Raw genomic sequence first — 13,381 nt, forward strand, 5'->3', positions numbered from 1 at the left:
GCTGTCAGGATGTTAACAATGAAAAGAGAAATTACAGGTACGTTATTTAAACAGTTGTAGCAACGCCTGGGGGCGTGTAGCTCTATATTTTTCTGAATCCCGCTACTTACTCTTTAAGATCCACTCATTTTATTAAACTGCTTGTTCCCAGGGTATCAACAGTTAGTGGTCGTCACTCATTTCAGTTTGCAGCAGCCAATGACTGGAATGAGTTTCAACAAAAGTTAAAATTCATATCTGAGGCTGCTTTTAGCCGCAGGGTCGACTCATTGCTGACTGACATCTGTACCTGCTGAGTTGCTGCTGAGTTTTGTTTTATGATTGATTATGTGTTTTTCACTCCTTATATATTGTGTTTGAAATTGTTTGCTGTGGTGGTGTGATCCTCTTGTCAGGTCGTTATTGTAAATGAGCATTTGTTCTGGATAAATAAAGGTTTTGATTGATTAATTGAATAAATCAAATAAAAAGTCAGAAGTGCACGTCTGTTGTATAAACAGAGAATACAGAACGGGTCTCAGTGGTATCTGATCTTCCACAGCAGATGACAGCCTGACAAGTAAAGAGCATCAAAGTGCTGTGTGATGCTGCAGAAGCAGCTCTGGTATGAATTGGAATGGGGATTGCATTGAATGGATGCAAGATAGATTCCAAAATGAGATTTTTTAAAAATCCCTCAGTAGCAATTAAATATGAAAAAGATAGTCAATAACTTATTCTAGAACTCTCAATACTTGTACAATACAGATATCTAGATATATAGATACAGTAAGGGCTCCAATCACAGTCAGTCACACACACACACAGAGACACAGACTCTATCACACACACACACACACATACACACACACAGACACAGAGACACAGACTCACACACAAGCAGACACAGACACGGACACAGACACAGACTCACACACAGTCACTCACACACACACACACACACACACATAGTCACTCATACTCACACACACACACACACAACCACGCGCACACACACACCCGCACATACACACGCAACACATACACACAGTCACTCACACACACACACACTCACACACACAAACACACGCAACACACACACACAGACACGCATGCACACAGTCACTCACACACACTCATACTGCCAAGAGGCACAATCAATTCCAGCTGCAGGTTCTGAGTCACAGGCTGCTTATAAATATTAAAGAGGAATCATAAATAACTCAGCAGGCGATTTTTCTGCTTCTAAAGACATCAGGAGACTCAAGACCTGCCAAAGAAAATATCATGAATATGGAAATCTCAAATAATAATAATAATAATAATAATAATAATAATAATAATAATAATAATAATAATAATAATAAGTATTAGAAAGAAAAATTAATTAAACATTCATTAGTCAATTAATCAGTTTTACCCTCCTTTACCGTGTACTAAGCATTTACCCTCCCCCTCCTCTTTCTCCTCTCTCCCATTCTCCTCTCCTCCCATTCCTCTCTGGGCGTTACCATGCTTGTCTATGCTGTACCATGCTTTCACTAGGCTTTATTACACTTTGGTATGCTATTACTACAGTACACCTCGTTTCCTTGCATGTTGCTCAACTAAGGCTCTTCCATTTGTATTTGTTTTGCGATGAGAAAATGGCAGAATCAAATGAAAAGAAACATTGGATTTTTCCTCGCTTTTCTCAGTGTACAGTATAATGTATAACAATATGCATGTTGTCGCTTATTACCTTATTCTAATGATTATCAATTGGGAAAAAAGCTTCCCCTCTGTGAAATACAATATCACTGAGGTGCCATTCTATCAATGGCAGGTTTCCATGGAGAAATTAAAGAAAAAGTTCACTTTTTTTCTCACACTATTTTGGTCGTACCTTTTGGGTACTTTGGGATTCCTTGTAGTTTTCTCTTAGGGAGTGAAATTCTCCTTCCAAATGCAAATGGCCTAATTAATATTAAAATAGGGGAGGGTATATTCAAATGTTTCTGTCTGAGTTCCAATTTGGCCTTGCGCGACTGCTGAGATCACACAGCTTTCTTAAACTGGGTTTCCACTTCTTTTTTATGTTGTGTTGAAGAACCGTGCAGCCTGCCTCATTTGGCCACCAAAAAAAGATATAATAAAAAAAGCACAGGAAACAAAACAAAACCCCCAGACATAGCGTTACACAAATAAAAATAAAAACACACACACTGAATGAAGAGGTCTCTAAACCCCTCGTACTGCGTGCTTATTTTTTTCTTATTTGGTCAAAGAAGCTGCCAGGGCTACTTCCAGCAGATCTCAGTAGTTAATAAATAATTGCTTGTCATGGTTTTTAGTTATGGTATCAGTGCTCTGTCAGACAGAATGTGGAGTTTCTAAACTGCTTGAAAACTCTGCCTATGGCTCTTACCATTGTAGAAGGCTACCATTGCCTCTAAGCTCAGAACCATCGCTATACCATTGTAGTGAAACTGTCTGTGTGAAATGTATGCATCCTGCTGCTCTTGACACAGAAGAGTTTCAATTACTTGGTGGCAGGTTAAATCTGCCTGTAGGGCAAGCATGAAACTTTAATATATTTCAATTATTCAAACAAAGAGCTGTCAGACATCATCATTGCAAGATGATTTGTAGTCGTTCTAATGAATTGTATGCACTTTTAAATACACACACAGAGAGTTTGTATTGCTGTCTTTCTAGGGGGCTGCGCTTTCTATTTAAAAACTAGCATCTTTCAAATAGGCAAATGCCTGAGCCAAATCATACACCTATACAGAGGGTCCTCGTAGTCACATAATCAGCATACAGTTTGTAAAAGAGTTATATATTCCAAATCATCTATAGCTTAGGAGTGTATGATAAAAAGTTTTCGTTGATCAATCCAGTATACTCAATTTGGCAGGAGGCTGCATCGATGCAATATTAATATTCCCATAGCTGCTTGAAAACCGGGGCCTTTAGACATGTATACAGCTTGTGTGATTAGCTACATAAACTATTCAAGTTTGCAATTGAAGTCTGTGTTGTAAGCATCAGAAGTTGGGTATTTGCAGCTTGTCGGCTAATTAATATTAAAATGTAAGATGTTCTTTGGGAAGCGAAATCTGTTTTCTGAAGGCAGCAACGAGGCCAGTGCAATCGTTGTTCCAGAGCTTCACACAAGCACACAGACAAACTGCACTGCCAATTAGGCATTAGTTAATAAGAAATGTAATATTTATCTGTTTATTTATTTATTTATTTATCATAAATCATTAAGTTTCTCTCAGACAAGCCACAATTCACAGTGTGTTCCATCCTTCCCTCCTGAAATATGTTTTTTTTTGTATGAATTATACATTTAGAGAACCGTTTTCAGGACTGTTTCTTGGTGAGAATTCTTCAACATAGGTTAAAAAGTGATTTGAAAATGAGTTACCTTCCCTAAAACAACAATAATAAAAAAGAAGCTGAAATGAATTGCTCAAAATGGGCTTTTACAAAACTGTTAACAAAACATTCCTTCTGGTACATTCTTCTCAGTACAAAGCTCTTCTTTTCACAACCCTCTTTAATTCTGTCCAGCAATGGAGATCTGCAGTTCGGAATCCAGTCTAAACCTGTGGGAAAATGACACCACTCTGTGGCTTGGAACTTGGTTTCAGGAGACATGGTTTCAGGCCACTGCATGGCACACCAGGGGAGACTTGGGGTTTGATACAGCAAAGTTGCCGCAAACTAGGTCTCCCGGTCTCCTGGAACCAGGTTTCAAGCCACTGTTCCTGAAAAAGCAGCTTTGTGTTCCCTCAGTTTTAGGTGAAGACCTAGGTGCAAGTATTTTGATTTTCAAATGGGAAAATGGAAGACCCTCAGTATAAGACCTATGACACTACATATTATGTAAGATGTATTTTGATGTAATTTGTTTACATTATGTACTTTTTGAAACCCTAGCAGAACTACATATACTGTCCAACAACTCTGTACAGGCGTTATAACGGGATCCCAAAGGGCTCTTTCAAAACTCTTCTGGAAGGAGAATGGTTTGACACTCTATTCATAATGCCTCCTTCAGCCCCCCCCCCTGGAGGGGAGCACACGCCAAACCTATCCCAGAGAAGGAGATTGGCGCAGTGAAGCGAGAGAGGAGGTGGAGGAGAGGGATAGAGAGAGATAGAAAGAGAGAGAGGGGAGAGAAAGGAAGCGAGAGAGAGACAGAAGCAGCTCTAACAGCCTGTGACGCGCTCCCTAAACATGCATTAATGTTTCATAGTGCTTTCAATTACTGTGTGCATTGCTGTGTACTCAGAGCCCCTCTCTACACTGTAAAAGACACATTAAGAGCAGACTGCACTGTGAACCAGCATGCTGCTGTACCCTTCTGTTGGGTTATACCATATGTAGCAGAGAATTGATTTCACTACAGTTATTAGTGTGGACTTACTGTACAAAGCTCTGCAGGGGCTGGGTTCAACTTATATAGTTACAATGAATATATATTAAATATTAAACGATTTTCTTTTTACATGTTTTTTTTCACCTTTCATTTTACCTTTTTAGGGTTCAATAGTGGTTCTGGTCCAGTACTGAAATTTAGAAATGTTTCTTTGTAGTTCTAGAATGAAATGACATGGTGTGGTGACTATTCAGCTCTGCTGGCTCCTTCTTCATGGTGCTGTGTTATCGGGAATATAATTTGATTAATTGTTCAAATTCTTTTTTTTTTTTTTTGACCAATTCAACTGAAGGTCAGTAGGGGTCCTCCGTTCCCACCACCAAGCCAATTGCCCCTGGAGAGCCTAACCCCTCCCTAATATTACCTCACTAACCCTAAACCCAAATAATACATAGTAAGTTAGTGCTGTTATTAATAGTTATGCTTATGCTCAGTTTTTGCTTTGATATGCTTCAACTCTGCTGCACATAAGTGCATGCATCTGTATTCTCATTCAAGCACACCGCACATGGGCTTACAGTCATGATAATACGATATGGGCCAGCATAGTTGAAAGGTCACATCATGATGTTATTTCAGTCAGGAAACTCATGCGATAGATTATTCATTAAAACATAGACCGGACAACACTATTACAATATACATATTTTACACTACATTCTTTGGCCTCTGGCATCATCTTTTGAGGTACCCCTGCCCATAAATTAGCTTGCAGATAAATGGAGAAGCTAACCGTAGGGAATCCATGGGCAGGGGTCCAGGATAGCTGCCTTCCCCGTTAGACAAAATCAAAAAGCAGGTGGAGGCTGGGGAGGAGGAGGCGAACTCTGGAGCACAGCGGGCACGTAATGGATTGAGGTAAGATATAAATCGTTTGCCTATCATTGCACGTATTGTTCATCGAGGGAGGAATAAGATACTATCTATTCGAGTGACGATTTGATCTGGTATTGGAAGAGCCTAAAATATGCTTGATGTTTATGTGATTTGAAGGTTAAAGTTCTCAACAGGACACTGCAACTAAGATTCTACAAGATCAGATAATGACACAGATACAAATAATTTAATTTAAAAAAAACAACAAGGGAAGGTGGGGCAAATAAATAAAATCACTGTTTCAGCTTCTTGTTTTTTACATTGTGGATGAACTTAGTGTTAAACGAGCTTCACCTGCGTGAGACAATCCAAGACAGTCAAGTCTGGAAAGCCTTTGTGAAAAATGCACGTTCATCCTAAATGAAATATTCACCGGAATGATGTAAGATCCTTATGTCAGCTTTGTACAGAATACATGTGGATAGGGAAAATGATGTAAGATCCGGATGTCAGCTTTGTACAGAATACGTGTGGATAGGGAAAATGAGCGGAATTCCTCCCGCATCCGATGGCACGCCTTCCGACACGCACACCGCATCAAAGCATAGATGAAAACAGAGCCTGGACAAAATATTAGAGACACCCGCCAAAACACTCTCAACAGGGAACCAACATGGGCAGCCAAGTTGGCAATGACTTTGCAAGTTTAACCTTTTGCCTGCCACATAAACGTTCTAGTTACTGCTAGGCTCAGGTAAACATAGTTTCGTACAAAATCAAATTGTTAATATCATCGAAGAGAACACCTGGTGTAGTGAATGCTACCCAGACGAAGGGGAGATTTCATTATATCTTCTTTAATGACACAGCTTCAGTATGTCTGTGATCATTAAGCATGTGTCCTACTTAAACACAGAATCAGTTATACTGCATTTTGACTGCACTTGCTTCTATCAGACATTGCCCTTGAAGTCTTTTCAACCCCATTAGGAGGCTTGAACAGGACACTACTCCTAAATCAACAGAGCCATACTGTAGAGATGAATGAGTCTGATATGGATCAGAAGCTACCTACTGGACTGCCTCAAATCTCTGAGAACGCACAATCGTCTGTTCTTTTTAAACAAGGCATACAAAATCAGGAGCAATTCCTCAGCGAGTTATGAAAAAGATCATTATGAGATGAATAGTTAAGTAATCCGCCACAATTAAAGGCAGCAGATGAGTCTATCTTTGCAAGATTGCTTCCCATTGTTCATTAAGGATCTATGCTTTTAGCTAGTTAACTCTCATCAACTGCTATCTTCTGCAATTCTGCATAGAGCCGGATCATATCCAATTGCCTGAGCTTGGTTTTTAATAAGCCAATTTAAAAGAAAGCTCAGCTAATGTCTGCCTGACACACTCCAGCGAGCGTAGGAAGAGCCCTAATCATGTTTACCTTCATCTCAACACTTTGGATTTAACTCTCGCATGACCACTAACTGGAAGAATTACTAAACCTTTTAACGGTTACTATCTCACAAACCATTTCAGACTTCATATTTTCAGAACTATGAAAACTCCTCGGGAAAATGTAACAGTATGGCTGCCATATAGTGGGCCTAAAGGGGCCTACTAAATGAGCTGTGAAGACAGGCTGGAGGAACTGTTTAACAAAGAAGAATTAGGGGGGACTTGACTGAAGTTTTTAACACCTTTAAAGGAGGTGGCTAACCCTGACCAATACTCTAAGCACAGCACTGAAACCCGGACCAGAGGACAGTAGGGAATAAGAGGACACAGAATGAGACAGGTTAGGAGACATTTCTTCACACAGAGAGTGGTGAGGGCATGGAATGGGTTATCTAGTCATGTTACTGATGATTAATCAATCAGCTACTAGGAACTAGGAATAAATGGGCTAAATGGCCTCCCCTCTTTCAGAAATGTTCTTATGTTTTGGTTTTGTGCCAGTAATATTTAATACCGCACTGCCATACCCTCACATCCCAGATACTGTTTGAGCCACTGGGCCCTGCTCACAAAACTGATTTTATCTTTTCTTTACCAACAACAACAGTTTGTTGTATGTATGTATTGTTTTGCTTTAATGAATTTTGTTTACAAAAACAAGGTCTACTTTTAATGTTGTGTTCGCTATGAATGAGGTCATAAGCTTGTAAAAAAAAAAAAATCCTTTGTCTTGGTGCAGTGAAAATGCGCCAACAAACATCCAATTAACAATCAAAAGCATTCCTTACATTGTGTTCTATGATATCATAGTGCTTAATTACTAGGTGGCCCTTAGCTTGCTTAACCACTGAATTCTGATGAATGCATTGGTTTCATTAGAATACACAGGGGTTTCATACTGGTCTGCATTCATTTTACAGAAAAATATTGTGGAGTCCCCCCTTAGGAAATCTGAGCAGAGGGGTCCCTGTGGGTCTCCCCTGGTAAAGGCACGACCAGGCGGTGTGCAGGGTGAGTCATACAGTCAGGGGAGCGCACTTTCCTGGCTACAGTATGTGAAGTTGCCTGTCTTTGCTGGCGATTACCAGGAGTCAGGGCAGGGCTGGCCTTTGTCCTCCAGGATATAAAGAGGCTTGGCTTGGCACGTGCTCATTTTAAAGTTAAGGTCGTTTTCCTCCTTTGCATGGATTTGTTCATGTAAGCATCATCTTTCTACAGCTTCAGTCAGCAGTGTGTTGTTCAGCACTAGGACGTGTGATCAATATTAAAAGAGGATACTGATTAAAGATGGCGCTCACATTTAAACAAAGAATGCAAAGCAAGAAAAATAACCTTAAAATGAGCAAAATTGGGCCTATGCAGGATTCAATACACGTCGCAATGATAAGAATTTTCTAAAATATCTGCAAATCAAATTCCCTATTGCAGTTCCATTAAAAGTGAAAAAAGTCAATAACTTCTAAAAATTCCTATTTCATAAACCCATGTTTAGAGATTTTAAAAAATCTACCTACCTGTCCAACTTTCCTGAGTTTAAATACTAGAAACCACAAATTTAAGGATGGCCAATCCCTTATAAAAACCTACCATGGTATTTTTGCACAGTGTTTTTGCAATTTTCCCATGCTTCTCCCTTGCATTTACCATAGTTTACCCTGGCTTGTCATGCTTATTAATATGCTTTACCATACCTCTCTGTGCTTTACAATGCTTCCCTATGCTTCACCATACCTCTCTGTGCTTTACAATGCTTCCCTATGCTTTACCATACCTCTCTGTGCTTTACAATGCTTCCCTATGCTTTACCATACCTCTCTGTGTTTTACAATGCTTCCCTGTGCTTTACCATACCTCTCTGTGCTTTACAATGCTTCCCTATGCTTTACCATACCTCTCTGTGCTTTACAATGCTTCCCTATGCTTTACCATACCTCTCTGTGCTTTACAATGCTTCCCTATGCTTTACCATACCTCTCTGTGCTTTACAATGCTTCCCTATGCTTTACCATACCTCTATGTGTTTTACAATGCTTCCCTGTGCTTTACCATACCTCTCTGTGCTTTACAATGCTTCCCTATGCTTCACCATATCTCTCTGTGGTTTACAGTGCTTCCCTATGCTTTACCATACCTCTCTGTGCTTTACAATGCTTCCCTCTACTTTACCATGCTTTCGCTGTGCTTTCTCACACTTTGCTGTGCTTTCTCACACTTTGCTGTGCTTTTGCTATGGGAGGCTTTTAGAAGGGGTCTCCACGGTGATGGTGGAACCTTGGAGCTCACATGTGCTTCTCTCTGACCTTCTCTCTCATCTGTCCGATTCGTTCCAGACCATCTGATCTGTGTAATCAGGGTCTGCATCGGCTGCAGATAACACTAAATTAAAATCCTAATTCACCAGACCAGGCTGGCACAGCTAATCGCCACGCCTCGTTAGCTCCAGTTTAATTCCTCCTCTCTTTGCTCTGTCGAAGCTCCAAGGCAGGAGATGATATTTTCTCTGAGTGCAAGCAGACACACTAAGCCTCCTCGCAAGTGAACACCCATGTATTTCATAAATGTGATCATATATCTGTGCATTAGATATGTTAGATATGTTTGAATGAAAAGTCAGGTTTGCTATGATGTGTTTCTTCCAAAATCAGGACCTATAAAGCGAATGGCGGAAAACATTCAGGGAACTATTTTGTTTGCTGGAATTACTTCAGATTGCTGTAACACAGTCAATGATTTGTTTAGAGTTGTTGTCCTGATTGAAAACTGGGTGTTTATCAAGACAGGAGTCCTGCTCCAGATTTAGTTTTTGCGTCGAGCTGTATCGATAGCCGCGGGGGGGGAATCAGGCGCACTTTCATTGATGACTACAGGGGGAGTGCTGTTTTTTGTTTGCTTTTTTGGCACGGCTGTGTTTGCTGTTTACAGACTGGGGAGAGAGACTTTTTAAAAAGTAATTCATTACAATCAGTCATTACTTTGAAGTCTTTCTAATTAGTCACAGTTACTAATTACTCTTTAGTATTTTTTTTAAGCCATTACAGTTGCAATTACAGCTGTTTTCCATTACAATGTGTACAGTTTACTAGGATATTTAATCTGTGGTGGGATTACCGATCTGTAATTCCAAAACTAATATTTAGCTCTTTGAAATGCTATCACTAATTGGTTTCTATGATATCTTATCAATAGGTCACAGCATTTCAAAGCTCCAGGTTTAAGCAGTCTTTTCATCTAACAAAAATACTTATTTGTAAAGTGAAATTAGTTTCAGAACGTTATTAAAAACTTTTAAATTGTATCTGTAAGATAGTTATACAACACCTATGGCATCTGCTGCGATGATAAACAAATGGATTGCATATGTGATAATGTGTTGCCATTGGTTTCCATTGTGTCTGTGCAATCACTTTGTTCTGTAGTGCATGGCTCAGTATATGATAATACTTTCATAACATGCATAAGGACGCCAAGGAAATTAAATATAAAGCTTTTAATATTTTATTTGCTTCCGTTTTAATTTTTTTTTTTTTTTTTTTTTTGAGTGGTTCTTTGACTGTATTCAGATATTATGTTCAGATGCTTGGAGCTGTTCTTCAGTTCTATCGCCTGCCATAGACAGATAAAATAAAGCCCAGGCTAGATGAGATAAAGTGTCTTTATAGATGTAAGAGCCAGCATCATCTGGTGCACAGCTTTGCATTGGCAGCAAGCACAGAAAGAAACTTGGTCTTTCCCATCTTTTCATGAGATTGAGCAAGCTGCTTCCTGAAGACACTTGATCTAGTCTTGGTTATATGTGTTTGTGATTGCAATGAGATCAGACACTTGATCTAGTCTTGGTTATATGTGTTTGTGATTGCAATGAGATCAGAAGAGCTGCACCTGAACTCAGCTTAGTGCCCCTCAAGTAAATACAAGAAACACAACTTGCAGCAATTACTATAAGAACCACTACAAAGGATTGCATGGAAAAAGATGCATCTAGTATACAAGGTGAGAACAGTCTTCAGACTGGATCAGACAGTCAAGGATGTTACATGGGAGAGTCTCATGCACACTTCATGTGTCTGTATAGCAATTGAATGCCAAGTGTTTTGGTTTTTCCTTGTTTTAGTCCTGCTTTTTTTAATAAAGTGTAGCTTCCGAGTTTGGCTTTGAACTAGTCCTTCAATTGGCTGCTGTTGGTGCTTGCAGGATAACAGGATTTCACATTGCTGTGACATGTTACAAGTTAATAATGGAACTCCTGAGTTAATAAAGCATTATTTGAATGAGGGTGTTCCATTATTATCAAGGAACATTCCGCAGCAATGCCATTATTACTATTATACTGCAACTTTAAAGGTACAGTTGAACCTCAGAGATACAAACACCAAACCTACGAATTGACCGGTCAACCGAACACCTTTAGCTGGAATTAAAATGGTCACTCAATCATACCGACACTGCAACCTGAATCCAGTTTAAAAGGCATGAGGTTAACTTGCTGAAATGGTAAGCGCTAGGACCTGCAAGCACGTTACACTTTCAACTGAAAGAAAACATTACGAATATTTCTTGCAAACTTCACAGTGGTATTGTCCTCGGCAATGGGAATACGGTATCGGGTAATTGTCAACGACATAAAATAAAAAAGTTATTTTGCTAGGAGCATTTTAGTTTTACACAAAGCAAAGGTTTTTTCAAGCCAAAGGAGGCTGAATCAGTGAGCAAACTGCACAAATGCATTTTGTTTAAAATAAAATAAAAACTCAGCTTTTCCTGTATGTTTAAATCTGTGTTTTTGCTATAACTACCATTTGAATAGTAAGTGAAATGTAGTATTTTCCCATGTATATTACAGTTTTAAAGCCTTTCAAACCAAAGCAATATGATTATTGCATTAGTGCTGCTTCCTTGTATTATTCACCAGATTAAGGCTGTAGATAGCAGGTGTGCACATTTATTAAAACCACTGAAACTCAGTTTCAGAGTTACGGACGTTTCAGACTGAGAGACAACCTCTAGTATTCTTCCATGCTTTGCCAATCATGAGTGAAAGAGCATTCTCCTATTACCCACCTAAAACCATCACATATCCTGTGTTTGACATGATCGGCTCAGAGTGCACGCATGTGTCTGGGGGGTGAGAGTTAAAATAGGCATGACAGATATTGGCCTAGTTTTAGAGTCTTGAACTACTGTGCTTGTCCAGAGCCAAACAATACTGTAATAAATCACTCAAATTGGAAACGTTTGGAAACAAGATGAGGCTGTTCAGCCCATCAAGGCGCATCGCCAATACTATATTCCATTACTAAGGAGATCTCATTCAGGACAAAATGTAATTGTTTTTTTAATGACCTTATAGGCATTTCTAACTCTCTGTGTAAAAAAGTTAGCCCGACCTAAACTTGCTTTTACTCAGCTTCCATTTACAACAACATTGGTCAATTTAAAATGATATAATTTGTAACTTCAACTGAGAATCCATCAATGAATGGAGTGTACCTACAATCACATGCTAATAATGACAAGCTTCAGATTTTTACATCAACCACAGAGTAATCTTAAATACACAATGACTATCGTGGGTCTGAGAGTTTTAATGGCATATTGCTGCTGCTGCTTTGAAAGCATGCAATTAGTCAACTGACAGGTTTCTGAAGTCCACTGTCACTTTGGGGATCTAATCGACTATTCAGTGCAACCCTGAGTTCAAGATCTGTTTTGAAGTACAAAGGCAAGGTTTATACATTAGCTGTTGTTTTCTTCAATCTGAATGTTTGTACTTGCTTCAACATAGAATGCTTTGAGTTCATACAGCAGTAATTGCAAAATGTAAGAATGATTTATTTTGTGATCCATATTTATTAAAAGTATTTTCCATTAAACATAAATGTTGTACACAAGTATTCTTATACATATAGAAATTCATTACAAAAATGGCAGGCTCTTGTCATTACATTTATTACCTTTCTTTCAGTTTTTCTATATAGAGCTCTATTGAGTGTTGATGGGTTTTCTTGTTACAAACATTCCATATGTTAAAAGCAAAAGAATGACTGTGCAAAGGTAGCATGTTAAACTGTCATATGGGATATTGCCAAAGGTAGTACATCAAATATATAGAACATAAGCAGATCAAGAACACAGAACAGTGATTTGAGTGAGGTGGAAGATACTGTGCAGCTATTTCTGCTGTCTCTAGAGCTCTCTCCTCTCCCCCCTCGTTAAAAAGCAGCCCCTTCTAATAGCTAATTGGTTACTGCTTCCCACACACAGCTCAGCCTTTGATATTCCCAGAGTAGAGGAGTCACACTGCTTACTGTCTGTCCATCCAACACAGTGTGGCTGAGAGGGGGGGGGACAGGGAGAGGGAGAGGAGAGGGAGAGGGAGTGAGAGAGGGGAAGGGACAGGGGGAGGGGGAGGGCTGAGGGAGAGGGGGAGGGGGAGATCGAGCAGGGACAGAGAGGGGGGAAGAGGGAGGGGGAGGGACAATGGAGAGGGAAGAGAGAGGAAGACTGTAGGATAAGATAAGGGAGGGAGGGAGGGAAGGAGAGGGAAAGAGAAGGGGAGAGAGGTAGAGGGTGTGGGAAGGGAGAGTGTAAGGAGTGAAATAGCAGATAGATTGAGGAATAGAGAAAGAGGGGATAGAAAAAAGAAAGTGAGGTAGGGAGAGAAGAGAGTGCAGATGTGATGGAGGGGAATGAAGGAAGTAG

The sequence above is a fragment of the Acipenser ruthenus genome, chromosome 23 (assembly GCF_902713425.1).
Source record: "Acipenser ruthenus chromosome 23, fAciRut3.2 maternal haplotype, whole genome shotgun sequence".
Taxonomy (NCBI): domain Eukaryota; kingdom Metazoa; phylum Chordata; class Actinopteri; order Acipenseriformes; family Acipenseridae; genus Acipenser; species Acipenser ruthenus.